Below are 24,690 nucleotides of genomic sequence, written 5' to 3'. Positions count from 1 at the left end.
TTCCATCCCCCCACTACCCTTGAGTTGCTTAGTTCACTTTCATTGATGTCTATTACAGCTGTTGGGCTCCCTGTACAGTATTATTTTTCACCTACTTTCCACTCATTCTGTGCCTTCCTCCCAACTTCCCTCAGATGTGCAAGTATATACCATATATATAAACCATATGTAAGGTAAAAATATAGAGTCCTCTAAAGACTAATTAAGGAGAGGCCCTTTTTTTCCTTATTTTTGGAGTTCTTTTCAGTTTTTCAAATGTTTTCAGGAAAGAGTAAAATGTCAGTCTCTGCTCTGGGAAACAGTACACTTTTGTAAATTTAGTCTCCATTGAGACTAAAGAAATTTGACCCAGTGCTCCAAAGTAGAAAGAAAATGTCAGTAGTATAATTTTGTTCAACCCCAAAGACCATACATGAGGAAAGACTAGATTGTGTGTTTTGAGTTTAATTATGATCCTGGTATCTTTCTCAACAAGTCATCATCATTGACAACTTCCAGTTAACATAGAAAGCTAGTTGCCTTTCAAAAAATTAGAGGATTCTGGGCATAATGTTACCTTATAAATTCTCTGAGTAAAATTTAGAATTTTTTGCGGGGGTTAATAAATATTGATAATATGTGTCTCTTATGGTTCTAACTTGTTGAAGCTATATATATGAAATAAATAAGTAAGTACTTGACAAGAAATAAGGAACACTCTGATGTTAGGCAAAACTTCCCATAAAATAGCAGCATAGATATGTTGAATTGAACTTTCTTCTTACATGGGTATATCGATTTCTTTGGAAAGAAAAACTTAACCAAATAAAAGGAGAAGTTTTCAAGCAAGAAGTAGCAACTCAAAGCTAAATCTGCAAAACTTTCTGTTCTGAAATACTTCCTATTCCAATGTGACAAAATCCCTGAGGCAGTAGAACTTAAGAAAGATAAGCAGAACTTGTTTAGTAGAAGATGCAGATGTGAAAAAAAGAGAGAAATCCTTCTATGACCTTTGTCTCTATTTTCTGTGCCATATAGTAATGTATTCTAGAACTTAAACAACAGCTGTTCTACTATGGTTTGTGGCTGAAGACTCCAAGAAAAGCTCATCTGGGAATTTTGTACTTTTTTACCATATAGACCTAACTGCAGTCACTGCAGATGGACTGGATGCAATGTGTCTGGAACAGATGGGATGCTGGACTCTGCTGGAGCTCCAATTTTTCAACATAACCCTTCTGTCAGTTTATTGGTTCTTCCTGTACATCAGCTCAGGCATATGAGATACTAAGAAAATTGCAGCCAATCTATTCACAGTCTTAGATTACATGCCTTTAACCCAAGTAGACACAGAAGAGTCAAGATTCAGGGAGAGGGAAAATGGACCATACTTTTCAACTTCAAATAATTTATGAGCATCTTGAATATGTGCTAGTCCTATAAGTTAGAAGCAACAGTGAATTTTCCTGTCTGAGAGACAACTTTTTAATGGGAGAAAGAACAATGCCCAGGTATCAGCAACAACTGAGAGGAGCCCTCTAAGTAATTGGTTCAGAGCCATACTTGTCACAAACTCAACACACTCTAGACAGAATTGGGAATGCAAACATTACACCTCAAGAAATCAATATATTAATTAGTAAATGAACAAAATAACTAAAAAATACTTCTCAGACGTACAAATGGCTAATATATACATTTAAAAAATCCAGCATTCCTGACTATGATGGAAATGTAAATGAACAGAGACCTCATGTCACCCTAAAAGGCTCTCTACAAGAATAAAAACAACAACTAATGTTAGCAAAGATGGGAGCAGAGAATATTATTATCCTGTTAATGGGAATGTAAGTTAGTGTGATGACTATAGAATTCAGTATGAACACTCTTAATAAACCTGAAAATATGATACTGTGATACCACTCTTGGTTATTTACCTAAATAAAAGATTCCATGATAGAATGCAGCAAAGGCATCTGCACACACAAGTACATTAAAGCAGAGTTCACAATAACCAAGTTAAGAAATAGCCCAGAAGTCCTACACTGGATGAATAAAATGCATCCATTAGGAAGAATAAAAAAATGTCATTTGCAGATAAATTGATGAATCTGGAAAATATTACACTGAAATAAGTAAGCTAGACCCAGAAAGAAAAAGGACACATATTTTTCACATATGTAGATTTTACACCCCAAATACAACTTCCACATACACAAAAGGAATTGTGTGTATAATTAATTTGAATAATATAGTATATGAAGGAGTTAAATTCTATACAATAAATCTTTCAAATGATTAACACTCCAGTGTAATGCAGTGAACATCAACGTATTGAAAGAAGTTTAAATGAGTTCATGCTACTGGGAGGAAATGGATAAATATACAAAGAAAAGGAGAAAAATACAGCTTGAAAACTCAATATACATATATGGTAAAGGAAGTAGGAAATGTAAAATGAGTCTTCAGGGCAGGAGTAGATGGGATGGGGAGAATGAAGAGGTGAATCTCAGCAAGAAGCACTGGGCACTTGTGTGGCCATGTTAAATGTGGAATTGCATTTGCTTTGTACAATTCTCTGAAGTTTAGAATATGAGAAGAATAAAGAAGGAAAAGAAAAGGAAAAGGAGGGAGAAGAGGAGGAGGAAGAAATGGAAGAGGAGAAAGAAGAGAAAGAACAAAATACATTTCTGCCATTTACAACAGTCTATATGTAATTGGAATGACATTTTTTTAATCATACATAGTGGGACACAGAGATGTACTATACGACTTTCCATAACTGTAGAACCTGAATTACTCCAATTCATGTAAGAGTGGAGGCTTGCCAGCCATTGGAAAGAGGAGTGTGGAGATCTTATTTTAGTTAAGAAAGATAAATGTGGGCTGGGAATATGGCCTACTGGCAAGAGTGTTTGCCTCGTATACATGAAGCCCTGGGTTCAATTCCCCAGCACCACAGATACAGAAGGCTGGAAGTGGTGTTGTGGCTCAAGTGACAGAATGCTAGCCTTGAGCAAAAAAAGAAGCCAGGGCCAGTGCTCAGGCCTTGAGTCCAAGTCCAAGCCCCTGGACTGCCCACCCCCCCCAAAAAAGAAAGATAAATGTACTCACCACCTTACCTATATAAATGTAACCCCTCACCTAACCCCTCTGTACATCGCCTCAACAATAAAATTAAATTCCAAAAACAAATAAATAATATCTTCTACAAATTACAAAATGAAGAAAGAAAAATAAATTTACATTAGAGATATAATTGTGCTTGTGACTATAGTTTTAAAATGCATTCCAAAATATAATGAATTGGTGTCTTAAAATTTGTGAAGATGAGTTTAACTTCATCTTTTCCTTTTTGGATCCCCTTTATGTCTGCTTCTTGACTTATTTCTCTGGTTAGGAATTCTAGTGCTATTTTGAAGAGGAGTGGAGAGAGTAGACATCCTTGCCTTGCTCCTGATTTTAAAGGAAATGGCTTTAACTTTTCACCATTAAGTATGATGTTTGCTGTGGGTTTGTCATAGACAACCTTTTTTATAATAAAAAATGTTCCCTGGAATACTAGTTTTTCCAAGGCTTTTTTTTTTTTTATCATAAATGGGTGCTGGATTTTATCAAATGCTTTTCCGTGTCTAAAGACATGATCATGTGATTCTTGACCTTCCTCCTATTAATGTGATGAATTATGTTGATTGATTTGAGTATATTGATCCTGCTTTGCATCCCTGGAATGAAGTTTGATCATAGTGTATGATTTTTTGATGACTTGTGGAAGTTGATTGGCAAGAATTTTGTTGAGAAGTTCATCAAGGAAATGGGTCTAAAGTATTCTTTCCTTGGTGAGTCCCTGTCATGTTTTGGGATAAGGGTTATACTAGTAGAATGTGTTTGATAGCGATCTTTCACTTTCAATTTCATTGAAGAGTTTGAGAAGTGTTGGTGTGAGTTCTGTTTTGAAAGCCTTATAGAATTCTTCTGTGAATCCAACTGGACCTGGGCTTTTCTTGGATGGGAGATCTCTTATTGCAGATAGAAAATAAGCACTTACAAAGGTATTCAATAAAATTTACATTATAGAATGTCAAAAAGAAAATAAGTCATTCCATTTTAGTCTTGTTTTAAGTTCTAAAATTGAGAAAAAGTGACCAAAACAAATGATGAAAACTAGAATTATAAACACACATACTCACTCTTGGCAAGAATATAACAGTGATATAACACTCAATTTCATAACATGGAGTTCATTTCACTTAGTATCATCTTATGTATTCATAAGAGCAGAGCTATTGGATTCTTGTGATCCTCTGCTGTGACTAGCCTAAACCTGTGCTAATTATTCCCTATGAGTGAAACCATAGAGTCCATGTTTCTTTGGATCTGGCTCACTTTACTTAGTATAATTTTATCACTTTGTAATTACTTTCAACATGCCATTTGAAACCATAGCTTTTTTTTTGTTGATGATCCTCTTGTATCCCCTTCCTGTGGTTGTCCTCACACTATCACTGTATCTCATTTGAGTACCCTGGATACTGTATACACTGGTATTAGAACTAAGGAATGGAAAGAGACTATCAAAATTGAGAGACAAAGGATAAAGAGATAAATGACTCCAAAAGCAATACTTACAAAACCATTTGGTGTAAACCAACTGAACAACTCTTGGAGGGAGCAGGAAAGGGGGAGATGGGAGGGAGAAATGAGGGAGGAGGTAACAAATTGTACAAGAAATGTACCCACTGCCTTATGTATGAAACTGTAACCCCTCTACACATCATTTTGACAATAAGTAAGTAATTATTCAGAAAAAAGAACATAATAGCACAGTAGTTGCGTGTGTGTTTGGGGGATGTTTGTCAGTTACCTACTAGGTGAAATTAACTGTACCATTCAATTTGGAAATTTTACTGCTTTGTATTGGTAGATTCTATTTTCACCCTTTAAAAAATTTTCACCAAGATGTGAATTCTTTTATCTTAATTTGTATTGTTATTATAAACATGAGGTATAGAGGGGTTACAGTTATGTAAGTCAGGTAAAGTGTACTTTTCTTTTGGAAAATGTCACCTTTTCTGTTGCTCTCCCAGTTTTTCCCCACCCAGTCCCACCTACAAGTTGTATAGTTCATTTTCAACACAATGTTTAGTAAGTACCACTGCTACATTTATTCATCCTTTGTCCTTCAATTTCTGTGTCCCCCCTCTCTCCCAAGACAGATAAATGAAAAAACAAGACATAAAGAAAAACAAAAGCAACAAACAAAGAAAAACCAACTCTTGTTTCAATTCCCTGGAGTTTATCTCAATAATTAATTATATCAATATTAATAAATTATTAATTAATGTTTTGGTATTAATATCAATGATAATTTTTATTATCAAACTGAATTACAAAGAGGTTACAGTTTCATACATTAGGCATTGAATACATTTCTTGTACTGTTTGTTACCTCATCCCTCATTCCCCGCCGCCCCCTTTTTTTAATCAGTTTGTAGGGCCTGAACTCAGAGTCTGGGCAGTGTCTCTGAGCCTCTCTGTGCTCAAAGCTAGCGCTCTATCACTTGAGCCACAGCACCACTTCCAGTGTTTGAGTGGATAATTGGAGATAAGAGTCCAGCAGAGACTTTTCTGTCTGGAGTAGCTTCAAACCACAATCCTCAGGTTTCAGTCTCCTGAGTAACTGATTAAAGGCAGAAGCCACAGGCACCAAGCTGTAAATTTGTTTTATATGATAAGATGCACATAGGCATTTGGCCTTTGTGTCCCAGTCCTAAGAGTATTCTCCTTTGATCTACTGTGTGTCAATTCCTGGAGCCTTTGTATAACTTATCATGTCCCCATGTATTTTAAATTTATATTACACATATGACAGAAAAATATTCCATTTGTCTCTTTGAGCATACTTTGGTTCACTTAACATGATTTTTTTCTAGGCTCATCCATTTCCCTGCAAATAACACAATATTATTCTTTCAAATGGCGGTGTAAAATTCCATTATGTATAGTGACCACATTTCTTTTTTTTCTTTCTCCTGAAGGAATTTTAATTTCCCAAAACAATACAAAGGCAATGACTTGAGAACCATTATCAAATGTATCTTAGAACACATACTTATAAGAACAATTTTCTATAATATTCTTAATATCCTAAGAAATTTTGATATTCAAGATGTTTATATGTCTGAAGACATTTAATCAGACTGATGGCAGAATTTTAAAAACTCCAAACAAAGGCCCTCATATTGTTCAGTCCCGTCATTTCACAGATGAGAAGGTAAGTCTAGAAAGGTCAAATAAGCTGACCTAGGCTATGAATTAGAGGGCTTTGTTGGAACTAGTTAAAAAGGATTTTTTTTCCAGTAAGAAACCTAATTTCTGCATCACTGACTTTGGCTTTCTGAAAGGAATGCCATATTGACATTTGCAACCTTTCACAGACATGCGGAGAAAGTATGTAGTTTTGTTAGCCATAAAAACATTGTGGGAGAAGTTACAAACAGAGAATGGTGGATCCACCTTCTTCCAGGTATTTTGCTTCTATCCGGGTTGCAAGATAGCCTCTGTGCTTTTTCTTTTTTCTGAATAATTACTTATTTATTGTTAAAGTGATGTACAGAGGGGTTACAGTTACATAAATTGGGTAATGAGTACATTTCTTTTCGAACAGTGTCATCTTCTCCCTCACTTTCACCCAGTTTTTCCACTCCTGACCTCTGTTCCTCACAAATTGTATAGTTCATTTAATTTCTAATGTAGTGTTTAGTAAATATCACTGTTGAATTGGTTCACTCTTTGTCCAACCATTTCTGTACTTCCACTCTCCAAACCAGATAAACTTATATACAAGATAAAAGGTACAAAAGTCAAAACAGTGAAAAAAAGGGAATAAACCAAAGAAGAAAGTAAAAAAAATAAAAACAAAAAGGAACTGCAAACAGTGCAATAATAAACCTCTTGTATCCATTTCTTGGGGTTTATTTCAATAAACATCATTTTATATGATCATATGCACATAGCTATTGAGCCCTTGTGAGCTTTTCCTAAGAATGTCCTCCTTTGGTCTCACTCTGTGAATGTTTAGAGTGTTGTTTAATCATGTGAAGAAAGACAGCTTCCTCAACAAACGGTGTTGGCAAAGAAGGTTATACAACTGTAGGAAACTGAAGTTATATTTTTATATATGACCCTGAAACAGAATAAATTCCAAACAGGTCAAAGACCTCAATGTACAACCAGAGACCCTGAAAATGTTACAGAAAGGGATAAGGTAAACTGTAGGGCTCTTTGACACAGGTTGAAACCTTCTAAGTAAATATCTAGAATCACAGCAATCAATTAAAGATTGGATAGATGGGAATGCATCAATCTGAAGAATTTCTTCATGGCAAAGGATATAGCTAATCATACTAAGTGAAGTGAGCCGTACCCAAAGAAACATAGACTATGTTTTCCCTCTTTGGTAATAATTAGTATATGTCTAGGATAGTCCTAACAGAGGATCACAATAGATATGTATATGTATATAAGATGGTGCTAAATAAAATCAATTCCGCAATATGGAAACAAGTGTTTTTATTCACTGTTGTTATTTTTAATCTACTACTTGCAATTATTTCTTTTGTCTTGCATTTTTCTTCCCTATGGTTTAGCCCCTGTTATCACTGTATTAGATTTTGTTAATCTGAGTATTGTATGTACATTTATCTGAATTAGGGAAGGAAGGGAGGAGGAACATCAAAATGATGAGACAAAGGATAAAAGGCAATGCAACAACAATATTTACAAGACAATATGTGTTGGGGGTCTCTCTGGGACCCCTCTCCCCACTTCTCCAGGGGAGATGCCTGAATGTTGGGGTCTCTAGGGACCCTTTCCCCCCCCCCCCCCCCCCCGGGGGAATGCCTGATTACCAAACTGTGATGGATTATGCTAGGTTGAGGAGAAATGCGGAGACTGAGACCTCCCCCCCCCCATCTCTCACGTGTCAGGAGCGGGGGTGGAGGGAGGCATCGGGGACCGTTAGGTGATCCATGAGTCTCAGCCTCCCAGACGGTGGGCAGAAGAATTTATTATGGTAACAAAGGCAGAAGGGGAGGGACTTGGGGTGATTAACTGATTAGATGAGCTGGGCTGCCCATCAGGTGATGTCATGTAACTTCCTCTATGGGCGGGGATCACAATCCCCCAAGGGCTAACACATACTGGCCCCAGGGGCTGGGGCTTCTCTTCCTGTTAAAGGCTAAAGCCAGCTGTGGCCTCTTAAAGGCACAGCTGTCCCCAACAAATATGTTGTAAAACAACTGTACAACAGGGGAGGTGAGGGGGGGGGGGGAAGGTGGCAGGAAAATGTGGGAGAGGTAACAAGTCTGAGAAGAAATGTACTCACTACCTTATGTATGTAACTGTAACCTCTCTGTACATCACCTTGACAATGAAATTAAATTCAAAAAGAAAAGATAAATACTATGTATTTTTGGATCCACTCATCTATTGTAGGACATCTGGCCTCTTTCCACAACTTGGGTATTGTGAATAGTACAGTAATGAACATAGATGTGCAGGTGTCTTTGTAGATATACTGGGCTGTGATGTTCTAGGTAGATACCCAGGAGTAGTATTGATGGGTTGTAAGGAAGATCTATATTTAGTTTTGGTGGAAACTACAGACTGCTGCCCAGAGTGGTTGTACTAGTTTACATTCCATCCAACAGTGTAGTAGGGTTTCTTTATCTCCACATCCCTGCCAACATTTATTGTTGTTTTTGAATTCTCAATGTTGTCCAGTCTAACTTAGGTGAAATAGCATCTCAGAGTTATTTTGATTTGCATTTCCTTTTTGGTCAGAGATGATAACAATTTTCTCGGGTATTTCTTTGCCATTCTCACCTTTAATTCTGAGAAGTCACTCCTTAGCTCCTTTCCCCATTTAGTGATTGGTTTATTAGGTTTGGGTGGGGTTAATTTCTTGTGCTCCCTCAATATTTTGAATATTAGGCCTTTGTCAGATGTAAAGATCTGGTAAACATCTTCTCCCAGTCTGTTGTCCATCTTTCTAGGTTAGTAACTATGTCCTTGCTATGCAGAAACCTTTATTTTGATGTAAGCCCATTTGTCAAGTCTCTCTCCTATCTGCTGTGCTCCTGGGACTCTTTTCAAAAATTTTCTTCCCGGGCTGGGGATATAGCCTAGTGGCAGGAGTGCCTGCCTCGGATGCACGAGGCCCTAGGTTCGATTCCCCAGCACCACATATACAGAAAACATACAGAAAACGGCCAGAAGCGGCGCTGTGGCTCAAGTGGCAGAGTGCTAGCCTTGAGCGGGAAGAAGCCAGGGACGGTGCTCCGGCCCTGAGTCCAAGGCCCAGGACTGGCCAAAAAAAAAAAAAAAAAAAAAAAAAAATTTTTCCCATCTTGTTCTTGTGTTTCTTGTACTCACTCTTTCAGTAATTTCTGATTTGATGTTAAGGTTTTTGATACACATTGAGTTGATATTTGTGCATGATGGCAAACTGGGATCTGTTTTTAGTTATCGCATATGGATGCCCAGTTTTCCCAACACCAAATTATTAATGAGGCTATCTTATTTCCACTGTATGTCATTGGTTCCTTTTCCAAATATCAGATAAAAATATTGTTTTGCTTCTGAGTTTTCTAGTCTGTTCCATTCATCTTCTGTTTTTGTGCCAACAAGTTGTTTTCATTATTGTAGTTCTGTAGTAGAGCCTGAGGTCTTCTTATCTATTTTTTTTCAATTTTCTACAAATAGTATGATCTAGTAAATGGTATCTTTAGAGATAACTGAAATATCAGCTATTTCCAGGAACTTAGGGAAAAGTGTTAATGACAATTAAGGACAAGGAAAACTTTAGGGCAATATAATTGTCCTACTGAGTGATCTTCTAGTAGTTAAAATAATAAGATAAACATTTTTCAAAATCTATAGTCTTTAGGACAAATCTTAAGGTAAAAGTAAAGTGGTCATCAGGTGGTCACAGATAAGGGCAAAAGTTGACATTGAATCTAAATGTTGTATAATGTATCACATTAATTAAATGAAAGGCTGGAGCAAAAGAGCCACACATTTAAGTTACTTGAAAATGGATAGAGTCTATTCAAGTCTAAAGATAAAAGAACTATTCACAAGTATGGTACTCTAGAATGTTTTGCATGAATTAACAGTTAAGCACTGCCTATAGATCTGTAGTGGAATCGAACTCTTCAGTGATTGATAACAGACGATGGGAACCAGGAACTTTACATTAGGAAGTTGAAATAAGGAAATGAATCTGTAAGGACCTATGTGGAAATGGTTTAGATCTCAAAATGTCAAGAAACAGTCATATCTAACTAAATAGAGATACAGATAGTCACATGTTTGGGTACATATAAACATCAGGTTCCTTTTGTTTTCTTTGATGAGTATACCACCACCTCCATGACAATCTTGTAGCAAGAAATGTATCTAATGTTCACATCTTGGTTTTTCACATCATTTTCCAATAAAAGGCATCAAGGTTCTTTGGTGAAATGGCTATAATTAAGACTGGGGCAGACTTAATTATTTAACAGTTCATTGTATATAAATTCTATTATATAAGTTGATTTTATCTAAGTTAATTCCACTTAATTGCATATAAGTTCATTCTTGATTCCTACAGTGCATGAATATAAAGTAAGTCTCAAGTAAATAATCAAATAACATTAGTGGGAGTGTATCAGAGGGGTACAAAGGCCAATACAATGGTCAGATGGAAAAGAACATTGAAAACAAACAGAATAACAAGTCATATTGGATTATATACTCAGATATAAGTATGAATAATCATACATTTATGCTAATAGAAAGGAAAGATATACTAAATTAATACATTTTGGAAACAGAAAAAGCTTCTTTCAGAACAATTCTACATTAATTTTGTAGAGCGCAATAAAGACATAACAGCATGACTTCCCACTTCAGTGCCAGGCAGCACATGATGACTCTCCTGAGGAAGACTCATGGGAGGTTGAGTGAGGTGCTATAGCTACAGTGAAGAAACTTAGTACAACCAACCTGCCTCTGGTGATTGACCTGAGCATCAGTGTTATGATTACATTAATAACATACTACATTTTACAGAATCTCAGCTTCTCAGGAGGCTCAGAATTGTGAGATGAAGTACACAGGCTAGGCTGGGAAAGACAAATCTGGAAAAATCTTTCCTCTAAATGTCCAGCAAAAGGCTGAAAATGGAGACATGGTTCAAGTGGTAGAATGCTTGCTGTAGGTGAAAAACAGAATGAAAGCTGGAGTTCCTGAATTCAAGTCTGAGTACTGGAGATGAAAAGTAAACTGGCCAGGATGTTGTAAAGGGTGTTATTCATACAAAAAACATTAATTTCCATATAGAGACATCTTATATCACAGCTTCTTAACATTCTTTGTAGACTTTGTCTTTAAAATATAAAGGGTCTGAGGATAAGTCACTGCTCAAAGAACACTCAATAGACAAGATAAAAAAGCAAAGCATTATTTGGTTTCTACAATGAAATATTATTAAGTTAAAACTAATATGAATAAACTGTAATGGCATGCATATACAGGCTTGTAAGTTGCAATAAGGGTATCTTGCTGATGTAAGATTTTAATAATGAGAAAACAATGTATGTATATAAGGGAAGTCTGAGAACCACCCTCTGTTTGATTGAATTTCCTAAAAGTATCATATCTTTTTATAACTAAGTCTATAAATACAAAATGTAACGAATGGTCAAGTGTGAAATGTGTCTCAGCATATGAAAATTATAATAAGACTAGAAGTCATTATGAGTTGTTCCATTAGGAATCCAGCAATACTTGCATGGGAATTTCTTTTTTAAAAATAGTAACTTTAGTGGGGCACCAGTGACTCATGCGTATACTCCTAGCTACTCAGAAGGCTGAGATCTGAGGATCACAGTTCAAAGCCAGCCTGGGCAGAAAAATCCATGAGACCCTAATAAACTACTCAGAAAACTGCTCCAATAAAAAACTACCTTCAGGGCCTGGAGTTTGGCCTAGTGGTAGATGGTTTGCCTAGCATGCATGAAGCTCTACATTCAATTTCTTGGTACCACATGCACAGAAAAGGCCTGAAATGGTGCTGTGGCTCAAGTGGTAGAGTGCTAAACTTTTGCAAAAGAAGCCAGGCATAGTGCCCTGAGTCCAAGCTCCAGGACTGGCAAGAAAAAAACAAACCAAAACCAAAACCAAAACCAAAAAATAAACTATCTCCAATAAACTACTCTTATGGAAGTGGTGCTATGGTTCAAATGGTAGAGCCTGAGCCTTGAGCACAAAGAAGATCTGTGACAGTACCCAGCCTTAAATTCAAGCCCCAGGACCAACAAATAATTATAATAATATTTTATTATTAATACCTTTTATTATTAATAATAATTTCATTAACTCTAATCAATTGTACAACTGGATTTCAATTCAACATAACAAATTATGGTACAATGCATCTTGAGCAATGTCACCCTTTCCACCATTTCCCCAAAGCTCAGTAAGGAAGAATGGTGTGTTAGTCAAAGAAAGCCAGAGTGCTGAGCTTGTGGTTCACTGGACATACCTTCAAGGGTAACTTCATGATTTTTATAATTTGCTGCTTCAATTTTCCAACCTAATTGACTACAAACATCATGAAAGTAATGTCAATTGTACATACAAGAACGATGGAAGTCTCCAGAAGGTTCATTTGTTTACTTATAAAAGCTATCCAAGGCACATTTTCTATCATGTGAAAATCACAAAAGGATAAAAAGAGAAATTGCTACTATTTACCACACAGTTTAGAGTTCAACAAACTGACTGTTCCTCAAGCTGAGCTGCTATTTAGTTTCCCCTGAAAATAAAATATATCCATCTTATAACTTAGAATTTGGTAAGTCTGTCAGTGAAAGTCATTTATCTCAATGAGTCTGTCACCTTGCTTATTTGTGCTTAGGTTAGAATTGTGTTTAATTTAGATGGGATGTGTAGATGCATCTCTCTATATAAATAAATTCAACTAAGTTTTGTTGAAGAAAATCCTCAATATTTTCTTCTAAGTCATCTTTAAACTGAAAAGATGGACTAACATAAATGGGCAACTGTTTTTAAGGAAATATGTTTGCAGATGGAAATATTGACCAGATGTGGATGTATGTTAGTAATGTATGTTATAAATTTTGCATATAAACATACATGTATATATGTGCATTTCATATAACTTTGTATTTAGAAATCATCAAAAATGAAATCATAGCAAACACTATTAGCAGTCAGTATTGTTTTGAAAATGACCATGATTAGAGACAGAATACAAAAGCATATAAAATATATGGTTCGGAAATAACTAACACACAAAATGAATCATAGGTTTAAGGTAGCAGTACAAATCTTTGTTCTGGAAGATAAAATAGAGAAAAATCTAGGTAAGTCAGGGTTTAACAATCCATGTAAGTTAGTGTTTGAGCACAAGCATGATATTGACTTGCTGTGTAAATTCCTATGCACACTTGGCTCATCCAAGCTCCCCAACATGGTCTCACAAAAGGAGCAATTTAATGACATTTAATGGCATTCACTATGACTTGTAAAGGTATTAAAGGTGACTTTATATGAAGCAATCTATATTATCTGACCTAATAGTTATTATTTTCATATTATTGTGAGTATAACTTTACTTTCATTTCCCCAACACATTCATACAATAGGGAGTAGGGCTGGTAAGCCCAGTCTCTGGAAGGGTTGTACTTCTTACAAATCTGCATGAAGAGAAATTCCACAGTGATAATCAACCCTATGTATATTATCTCCTCTCTCTTCCCAGTGTCCTAAACAGAATAAAGACAATGCCATTAAGACACAGGTTTAATGTCAGATTTTACTAAACTACTTCCAATAAAGAAGAGAATATGTTTTTCTTTTTTCTTTCTTTTTTTACCCTGGGTCTCTCAATTTTGGTATTTGCTTCCAATTTCCTAGTTTTTTTTTTCTTCAAATTTTTATTATCAAACTGATGTACAGAGAGGTTACAGTTTCATACATTAGGCACTGGATACATTACTTGTACTGTTTGTTACCTTGTCCTTCATACCCCCCTCCCTTCTACAAAAGCAATACTTGCAAAACTGTTTGGTCTAAGTGAACTGAACACCAGTTTCCTAGTTCTAAAACCAGTATACCCGATTTCCAATATACTCAGATAAGATACAGAGAAAGTGATACAGAGAAACCACAGGAAGGTGATACAAGAAGATCATCAATAATAGAGGCTATAGTTACAACAATACTTGCAAAACTGTTTGGTGTAAATGAACTGAACAACTCCTGGGGGGAGGGAAGAGAGAAAGGAAGAGGGAAGGGGAGAGTGAGGGCGGAGGTAACAAACAGTACAAGAAATGTATCCAATGCCTAATGCATGAAACTGTAACCTCTCTGTAATTCAGTTTGATAATAAAAAAAGAAGAGAATATGAAAAGACTTAAATTGATATTATATTCTACTTCAGGGCAGCATTTCTGATCATTAGTGAGGCTCATCTATGATCTTCCTCAGTTTTATTTAATCAAAGAAAAAATGTATTGAACTTTCAAATATAAATGGTTCTGTAGCTTCAGAGTTTGATCATGATTTCTCCTAATATAACACTTTACTTCTAATGTAACCATTTAAAGCTAAATTTAATAATGCTGCAGCTGACACTAGTTTTGCTTTTAAAATCCTAAATAGTCTTCTAACTTACTTTAGTGTCAATCAGGAGCTTGGCTTAAGAATTAGCTTATATTATTTATTCACATTAATAGTACACCCCCCTATGGTGAGACATTTTACTTTTGCATGCATACTTATTTCATATAAGCTTATTATCATGAAAAGTGGGACAGATATTTTTAGTGGATTTTTTTACAGTCCTCAGTAAGATCAGGATAGTTGTTTGACAAGGACATATTATCCACACTGATTATCCAGCTGTTTTAGAGAATACCTTAATATTCTGGTAAGCAAAATAAATATAAAAAAGGACATTGTTCTATTTTTGCCATGGATTTCAGAATTTATATAACTCTTTTTGATATTTTTAAAATGATTTCTGCTATTGGAAGAAGATACAAATGAAATACTAAAATATACCAACATGTTGAAAATACAGAATTTTTGCTATTCATAGCATTTAAAATAATTTACCTAAAATTGAAAGTCATTAACACTTTATATGCCAACATATCATCTGATTTTGTTATTGATTTAAAATATATTTAGATAAGCAATCCTATTTCCAGGATAAGTAGAGAATTGATTGACATGTAAATCAAAATGAATCTGAGGATAAAATTTAAAATAAAAATCTCTGTTCTATTAGATAACATAAAGGAAACATCTAGGAAAGTCTGGATTTGGTAATGCATTTTTAGATACAGAACAAGTAACCTTGCATTTTATTGGGTTGGGAAAAATTCAATAGAAAGGTTGATTTTATTATAACCCATAACTTCTTCTCTATGAAAGGCATCCATGAGAACATGAAAATACAAGTCAGACCAGGAGATGATGTCAGAAACACACATAAATAAGGGACTGTGTGTTAAAACTTAGATAACAATAGAAAAGAAACTAATGAAAAAGTTAGCACACACCTATATTATACATATATTCTTCATCAAAAACAATATATCAATTGTGAATACAGATAGAATAACAGATTCCATTTCATATGTTACTAGGATGCTGCTAGTTAAAATGACAATGAAATATAATTGTATACTCATTGGAATAACTACAAGTCAAAATACCTGATGGCCAGAAAGCAGAGTAAGAGAAACCTATTCTGTGTTTGAAGGAATACAGTCTATAGGGGCTGGGGATATAGCCTAGTGGCAAGAGTGCCTGCCTCGGATACACGAGGCCCTAGGTTCGATTCCCCAGCCACCACATATACAGAAAACGGCCAGAAGCGGCGCTGTGGCTCAAGTGGCAGAGTGCTAGCCTTGAGCGGGAAGAAGCCAGGGACAGTGCTCAGGCCCTGAGTCCAAGGCCCAGGACTGGCCAAAAAAAAAAAAAAAAAAAAAAAAGAATACAGTCTATAGAAATCATTTTGGCAGTCCTTCAGAAATGTAAACTTGGTCTTACCATGCGACCCTGTACTGCATTGATAGACAACTGGGTTAAAATAGAGTGATGATGTATATCCATACAAAAATCCATGCTATCTATCAATCTTCCAAGTTGGAGACCGCCAGATGTCATTTTCTAGATGTCTGGCTGCACAATGTGTCCTATAGCCACACAGTGCAATATTATTCAGCAATAGAAACAAATGTGCCGTCATTCTATGAAAGATACATTACTTTCAGTGGGTAGAGATAGTTGTAGAAACATGTCTCAAAAGATTGTATACTATACCATTCTAATTGTGAGACATTTTGGAACAACAACTCAACCAACAGCAAACAACTATAGAGAAAACTAAAAGATTGATGATTGTCAACAACTCTGGGGTGGGAGGAGTGCAATGAAGGAATGAATCATAGGTCTTCAAGCAGTGCATCTGTTCCACATGCAACTCTTGTAGTCAATACCTGCCATTTTATATTTGTTTGTGTCTTTAAAATTGAGCAAAGGGTGAACATCCAGTAGGCCATGGGCTTTAGTTAAAAATAATATTTAAACATCTGCCTGTGGTTTGCACTTGTAATCCTAGCTATTCTGGAGGCTGAGACAGGAGTACTACAATTTTCAGCCAGCCTGTGCTGAAAGTGGAGTTATGACTCAAGTGGCAGAGCTTCACTTTGAATAAAAAAGTTAAGGCTCTGAGCTCAAGTTCCAGTACTGGCACAAAAAAGAAAAAAAATTAAATAATACATTATGACTGGGGATGGAGTATACAGAAACTTCTTTAGTTCTATTGTACTAAAACAGATCTAGCAATAAATGGTATCAATTATTTTTAAAAATAAAATGAATAACTCAATCCACGTGATTATTAAATTTCCTGGAAACCATATAGCAAACTGGGTGAATACTGCAATCTCATGCTCCTTCTTGTTCTATTAAGTACTAGTAATTAACTATCCAGGACTCTATTTTATATATTAAGTTCAGTGAGCCATTGCTTTCCTTGTCCTCATTTGTTCTCAGTTTTTCATTCTCCTTATTTTAGTGGAAAACATCCTATGATACTTGTATGACTCACTCATGCTTTTTTGAAGAATAAGTCTGTGTATGATAAAAGCTAAACAGATCCAGTCTTTCAATTCTTGGATCCTCCATTGTCTCTACTAATATTCCTGATGGGTTAGAACCAAATTCAGAGAGGTATGAACTCAGAGAGCTTTCTCACTGTACAGTAAAACCTATTTCCTTGCTTCAATTTCAATCCAGTAGTAGTATATTTGTTTTTAAAATTTACTCACCCATCTGTATTTCTGAAATATTAGTGAAAATATCCAAGTATTCTAAAAATAAGATATACATTGCTAAGATGCACTCAATTCAATTTATATTTCAAAATTACAAAAAAGTTTTCTTTGTCTCTATACACATATAACCATAAATTTACATTCACACATACATCTAATTAAGTTAGTAAAATATGTAACCTGCATTTAAATGGAAACATATTGATAGATTAATTTCCTGAGGACTGACAATTTGGAATGATAAGTGAGATACTTCTTCATCTTCTAGTCATTTCAAATTCCATTTCCATTATTACCATTGTAAAGCTTTCTCTATTAATTTCATACATCTTGGCTTAAAACTCTCAAATTACAATGCAGTTTGACAGTTTCTCTAGAGAATATCTTACATAGCTGAGTTAAAATGACTAGTGCTATATAATAATGTTTAGTAATTAAACCAATGGAAGCATTTGTTTGGCCAAAATTAACTACTTATGAGGTTTGTCTTTGTTTATGTAACTTTCCTCAATAAGATAGATTATATCATATCTCAAAATACTGGTAATTCATTCTCTATCCTGCAGACTGCTTGATCCTTGTTTCTCCTTATATTTGCCAATAATTTTAGCAAACTACAAGAAAGAAGATAATGGACATCCTTGTATCAGTATTTATTTTGAAGAGAATATTTCCTCATGGTCATGTAAGTATGGGTTTGTTTTATCTATCATTTATTATCTATAGAGCTCTTTTTTATCACCCATTTCTCTCATCTTTCATCTATCTATCTATCTATCTATCTATCTATCTATCTATCTATCTATCATCTATCCTCCTCATATATCTACCCTACCCAATCTATTTTTATTGCTTCCAATAATTATCTGTCTACCAATCTAGTCAATGTCTTAAAAACGTATGCTCACTCATAGATGCCCCACATAAATGAGTGGATCCAAAAAATATGGTACCTATATACAATGGATTTTTACACAGCCATTAGAAAGAATAAAATAATGTCATATGCAGGGAAATGGATGGAAGTAGAACAAATCATGTGAAGTGAGATAAGCCAAGATCAGAGAGACAAATGGGGAGACAAATGTTCTCTCTGATAAGTGAAAGCCAGATCTAAAATGCACTGGGATATGACAAATTATGCAGTATTCTAGATATTCACATTCAATGAGACCAAAAGATCATAGTCTTGGGAGAGAATCACAAAGGTGCAATGCCTAAGTGTCTCTTCAAATTTATGTAAAATCATATACATACTAACATGAACTTCTAAAATATGGAAACAGGCCTTTTAAGATTTTTTTCTTTTTCTAATAATTCTGTATTATTTACCTTATATATGGTGTATTCACACATATATCTGTGGGAGAGTTAGGGTAGGGCAGAGAACTCAAGGGAAAAAGCATGAAAAATTACAGTAATGGAGCTCACTGACATTTGATAAAAGTGAACTATCCAACTTGTGGATGTAGATGGAAGGGTCTGGGAGAGAGTGAAGAAAAATATGACACTGTACAAAAGGAAATGTACTCATTAACTGACTCATGTAAATGTAACCACTGTGTACATCATTTATATCATAACAATCAAGTAAATTAAACAATCTAGCATCTGGGAATGTGGTTTAGCAATACAGTGCTTGCTTTTCATGCATGAAGCCATAGATTCAATTCTTCAGCAACCCATTAACACAAATGGCTGGAAGTGGTGCTGTGACTCAAGTGGTAGAGTGCTAGCCTTGAGCAAAGAGAAGCCAGGGACAGTGCCCAGGACCTGAGTCTAAGCCCCAAGACTGGCCAAAAGCAAAACAAAACAAAAATCTATGCTGAGTCAAGAAAACACTTTGTCAATCCCATTCTGTTCATGTAGTTTATTAAAAGGTTTTAAATAACACTTTGACAATAAACAAATGAATAAATTAAAAATATTACTGATGGCTAGATTTTTCTAAATTAAGAAAAATAATTGCATCTTTATTTAAATTATTTATTTTAGTAAATTACATTAATGATCAACTTGGAACTCCTAAGGTAAACTTCAATTAATTATAATCATTTGCCATTTTATTTTGCTACATAGTAATTTATGTATGTCTTCTGTATCTATTTAAATGGTCATAATAATAACTGTTACTGCTTTTAAGTTAAACTAGGTTCAAAAATGAAATTTTAAATTATAATTTTACTTGGCTTTCTATCTTGAAAAACACAATGATTTCATTTCACCAGGAGTTTTATGCAAATGATTGTAGCTAAGCAGAAAAATGAGATCCAGATGATCATTGTTTGAAGAAAGCCGAAGCGGGAAAGTTTGGGAGATTCTATCTCCAAAATAACAAGCAAAAATGTCAGGTTGAAGGATTGGCTCAAGTGGTAAAACATTTACAAAGGGCCCTGAATTCAATTTAACAAATTACTTGTTGAATTTGTATGATTTCTCTGTCAAATCATTAGAGCCTGAGAACCTGGGGAGGAGAAATGTGGAGAGAATGTCAGTAGTACCTTAGTTATTTCAAGTGCTATAGATAATTTGTCCCAATTTTGACATCATATACATTTCCAAAACCTATTTTAAACTTTCAAACTTATTACCATTTTAATTTTTATAACATTTTATTATTGTTTCTAATGTTTTTCTCTCTGTAGTCATTTTTTCTTTTTCAATCCAGTCATTCATTGGTATACAACTTATTTATGTTTTCCTCCCTCCCTCCCTCCCTCCCTCCCTCCCTCCCTCCCTCCCTCCCTCCCTCCCTCCCTCCCTCCCTCCCTCCCTTCCTTCCTTCCTTCCTTCCTTCCTTCCTTCCTTCCTTCCTTCCTTCCTTCATTCCTTCCTTCCTTCCTTCCTTCCTTCCTCCTTTCTTCCTTTCTTTCTCCCTTCTCTTTCTTCCTTCCTTCTTGCCTTCCTGCCTGCCTTCCCAGTCTTGCTATAGCTCATTCTACTATACTTCTACTAAAATGGCTAAATTTAAACGTAAAATATGGATAATATATCATTTCAGTAAATATGTGGAACAAATAAAAATCTTATGATTGCTGTGGGAAAGTAAAAGAGTGGAAAAACTAAAAACCTTCACAGATTAAAAAAAATTAAATATATATTTTATATTCAATTCAACAACTACATTGCAGAATTATTCCCAAAGAAATAACAATATATATATTTCCATAACTGTTCATAGCAAAGTCATCCCTAGTAGTAGCAAACCTGTAAAGAACCAAATTCTGGAATATATACACAAATCATGTAGTATTCATAGAATGTAATATGATTTATCAGTAAAATCCACAGCAGCAAAATGCTACCTTACTAATGCAAGCAATGATATGAGTGAATTTCAAAATCATCATGTAGAATAATAGAAGCTGTCTATACAAAATATTGTTTGATCCTATTTATATAGTATTTTAGGAAACACCTTCAATTCTCTATTGACAAAGAGCAGTCCCATCAGTGGTTGCTGGAGACCAGTTTGACAAAACTGATGGACAGCTGAAACACATGACACATTATGTGGGGTAATGCAAATGTTCCTATCATTCTTCTGACAGTATATATATATATATATCTTAAAAGAAATTGATTGAATGGTAACATTTAAGTTCATATCGTTTTCAGTACATGATTCATACTAATTAAAATTTGAAAAGCAATATATTGCTTCATTGGAAAATTCAGTATCCTGTCTGTATAGTGACCAGATTTTTTCAGGGGTGGTAATTATTATATTTCATCATAGGATTTTCTTTTTGCATTAGTTTTTCATTGCTGAAGTGAGAGATCTGAAGTAAGCTGATTATGTAAAGTGATGTTTTGTTTAGCTAACAGTTCTAGAGGATGAAAAGCAGAGAAGTAGAGTCAGCTTGACACTATTGAGGAAAGCATATGGTAGAACCTAACAGGAGTCATCACAATGGTAACAGTACATGGGTCCAGGGAAGAGCCCATCAACTTGACTGAAGATCAGAAACAGCGGGCCTTGCCATATCTTCCTAGGATGTGTCCCAGTGAACTAAGGATTTGAAGGACTCAAACTATACCCCCGTAAAGAAACCAAAGGCCTAGCACTGAAACTTTGCTGAACAAAGCCACATACAAACCACTGCAATTTGACTTGGATTTTCTGTGTTCTTTTCTTACAATTCACATTTTAACATTCCACAGTTTTGAACTACATTGTCTTCATTTATTCTCAATAGAAGAGTCTATCTCCATGAGTTATTTAAGGATTCCCCACATTTTCATGTCTTGTCTTTTCTTTCTTTTTCTTTTTTTTGTTTTTGGCCAGTCTTGGTGCTTGAACTCAGGGCCTGAGCATTGTCCCTGGCTTTGTTTTACTCAAGGCTAGCACTCTGCCTATTTGCGCTCCAGCACCACTTCTGGCCTTTTCTATATATGTGGTGCTGAAGAATCGAACCTGGGGCTTCATGTATATGAGACGAGCACTCTTGCCACTAGGCCATATCCCCAGCCCCCTGCCTTGTCTTTTCTAAAAAAAAAAAAATTATCATGAGTGACCTTGTTTTTGGAGTTTGGCAACTCCCTCACTGTCATTTGTGTTTTCTATTCCTATATGTTTTTGCCATTTCTAAGGGGGTTATGCAATATGCCAACACTAATCTGTTCTTTGATAAGATTCATCCTGCTATTGCCTAATCCCAAATGTTCCTTTTTCATGGTTCATTCAATATTACTATACATGAACATATTTATATATATCCTTCATAAGGGATATATAATATTGTATATTATGTAATTATATATTTTATGTACTATATTATATATTATATTGTTTTATATATGTCAGTTTTTCTACTCAACTGACTATCGTTGTAAGAACATTAGTGCAGTTTAGCTTATTGAGTGATCTTCTCTCCTATGGTGTTATTGTTAAGATATTTAGTGGTTGTGGTCAGTGGATGCACTTTACTCTTTGAGGCGCCAAAGGGCTTCAGGATGGGTCTTTACGGCATCTGGGTATATCTGAGAGAGAAAGAAGAGGCTGAGTTGTAGCGAGGGATTCCAAGTATCACAAATCTCTGATGACCACAGTCAACTACTGTTGGTCTTGCAATGAAGAAGCTCTGCAGTGTTGTGCTTTTGTTTCCTTTTGAGAAAAGATATTTTAAAATATATTTTTCTTATCTTAAAGTAATTGTACAGAGGAGTTGGCAGTTAAGAAAGCAATTTATGGATACACCCTGTTTTAGTAAATGTCACTCCTGATTCTTACCAACCTTCCGTCATTTTTTTAAAATTTTGCAGGAAATGTTTTTAATTTCATGACTGTACTCTCCCCACCTCCATCTTCTATCTTCATCTTCTACTTGGCCCTCCACTTGACCCAACTACCCTAAAGTGTTTACTTGTAGATTTATGAATTGATTGTAGTTTCCATCATTCGGCGAAAACATTCATCCCTTATCTAGAATCTGGGCCTGACTTACTTAACCTACAATGATTATTTCCATGTCCTTTCATTTCTTTGCAAAAGGTGTAATATCATTATTTCTATTGGATGAGTTGAATTCCATTGTGTATAAGTATACCACATTTTCTTAATCCATTTGTCGATTTAGTGGCATCTGGGCTGACTCCATTCCTTGGTTATCTTTAGGAGGTACTGTGAAGTTTTTATTGACCTCACTAGAGGAGCTGGGGTGTTCTAAGGCACAGAGCTGGGTCCTAAATGAGGAAAGTGGTTAAAGATCCCAGATCTATTATCTTTTCTTTTCCTCCTTTCACTATGCTGTGTTCTTCCACAGCAGCCAAAGGGGAAGCAAAACCAGAGCAGATTCACTGCACACATCCAAAACTCTCTTACACTGTTTCCACAACTTGGCTATTGTGAACAGTCGGGAAATAAACTTAAGTGTAAATGTGTCTCTATAGTAAACTGACTTCCATTCTTTTAATTATATGCCCCAAAGTGATCTGACCATATCACACTGAATTTCTGTTCTTAGTTTTATAAAACAAAAAACTGCTTGCCAATTTCCCTAGTGTCTGTACTAATTTACATTACCACCAGCAGTGTGTGAGGCCCTTCCTCCCTCCCCCAAATCTGTACATCATGCTTTGGACATTCATTTTCTTGATGACTTCAATTCTGACCAGGATGAAATGGAATTCAATATTTTTCTAATTTTCTTGATGGTTACATATGCTATATGTTATGTGGTATATATACACATGGAATTCTATGATTACACCAGAAAGAATGACATTGCCCCATTCATGAGGAAATGGAAAGCCTTAGAAAAATAATATTAAGAGAAGTGAGACAGACCAAAAGAAGCATAGATTCCAGTTTCTCTCATTGGTAATAATTAATATATACCTAGAATAGTCCTAGCAGAGGATCACAAGAGATCAGTAGCTAGATACATATGGTCATGTAAGATGATGTTAAGTAAAATGAACTCCAAGATATGGAAACAATAGGTTTTATTTTTACTGTCTTTAATGTTTTGCATGAAATTATTTCCTTTTACTTTAATTTTTCTTTCCTATGGTTTATCCTCTGTTCTCACTGTATTTTATTTTGGTACTCTGATATATATATATATATATATATATATACACATATACATATATGTGTATATATATATAGTGTGTGTGTGTGTGTGTGTGTGTGTGTGTGTTTATCTGAATTAGGGAAGGGAAGGGGAACATCAAAATGGTGAGACAAAGGATAAAGATAGAGCCAACCCAACAATGATATTCAAAGGCAATATGTTGGAAATTAACTGTACAACTTGGGGCAGCGGTGTGGATTGGAGAGGAAGGAAGGTGTTAGAAAAATAAAGGAGGAGATAACTATTACAAGAAATGTACGCACTGTCTTATGTATGTAACTGTAACCCCTGTGTACAACACCTTGACAACAAAACAAAATAAAAAATGCTACATTTTCAAACATTTTTGTTTCTTTTCCTGAATAATTATTTAAGTTATTGTCAGAGTGATGTACAAAGGGGTCACAGTTTCATACGTAAGGCAGTGGGTACATTTCTTGTACAATTTGTTACCTCCTCCCTCATTTTCATTTTTATTTTATTGACTGTATTTAAAAAAATTTTTAATTTCATTAATGGATGAAAAATAAAGAAAATTTGGTATATATACAGGTAAATATACATATATGTACAACAATACACTGTATATAGAGAGATGTATATATGTGTTTCTATACATATAAATATATATTGTGCATAAATATAGTGTATATACGTACACATATATAAAACAATGCTTTATCCATAAGAAATACTCAAATCATGTAATT

The 24,690-nt window shown here is 35.0% G+C and overlaps 1 long non-coding RNA gene across 1 annotated transcript; it reads left to right on the top strand.

Annotated features, from left to right (window-relative positions):
* The first annotated feature begins 2,862 nt into the window (after positions 1-2,862).
* LOC125345771 lies at positions 2,863-19,199 on the top strand. The gene is made up of 2 exons (XR_007209791.1): positions 2,863-2,919; positions 19,067-19,199. It is a non-coding gene; the product is annotated as an uncharacterized LOC125345771 (long non-coding RNA).
* The last annotated feature ends 5,491 nt before the right edge of the window (positions 19,200-24,690 follow it).

This window comes from Perognathus longimembris, chromosome 2, assembly GCF_023159225.1.
Source record: "Perognathus longimembris pacificus isolate PPM17 chromosome 2, ASM2315922v1, whole genome shotgun sequence".
NCBI classification, from domain to species: Eukaryota; Metazoa; Chordata; class Mammalia; order Rodentia; family Heteromyidae; genus Perognathus; species Perognathus longimembris.
Note: the sequence above shows the minus strand (reverse complement) of the source record. Positions and strands in the feature narration are given on the sequence as shown.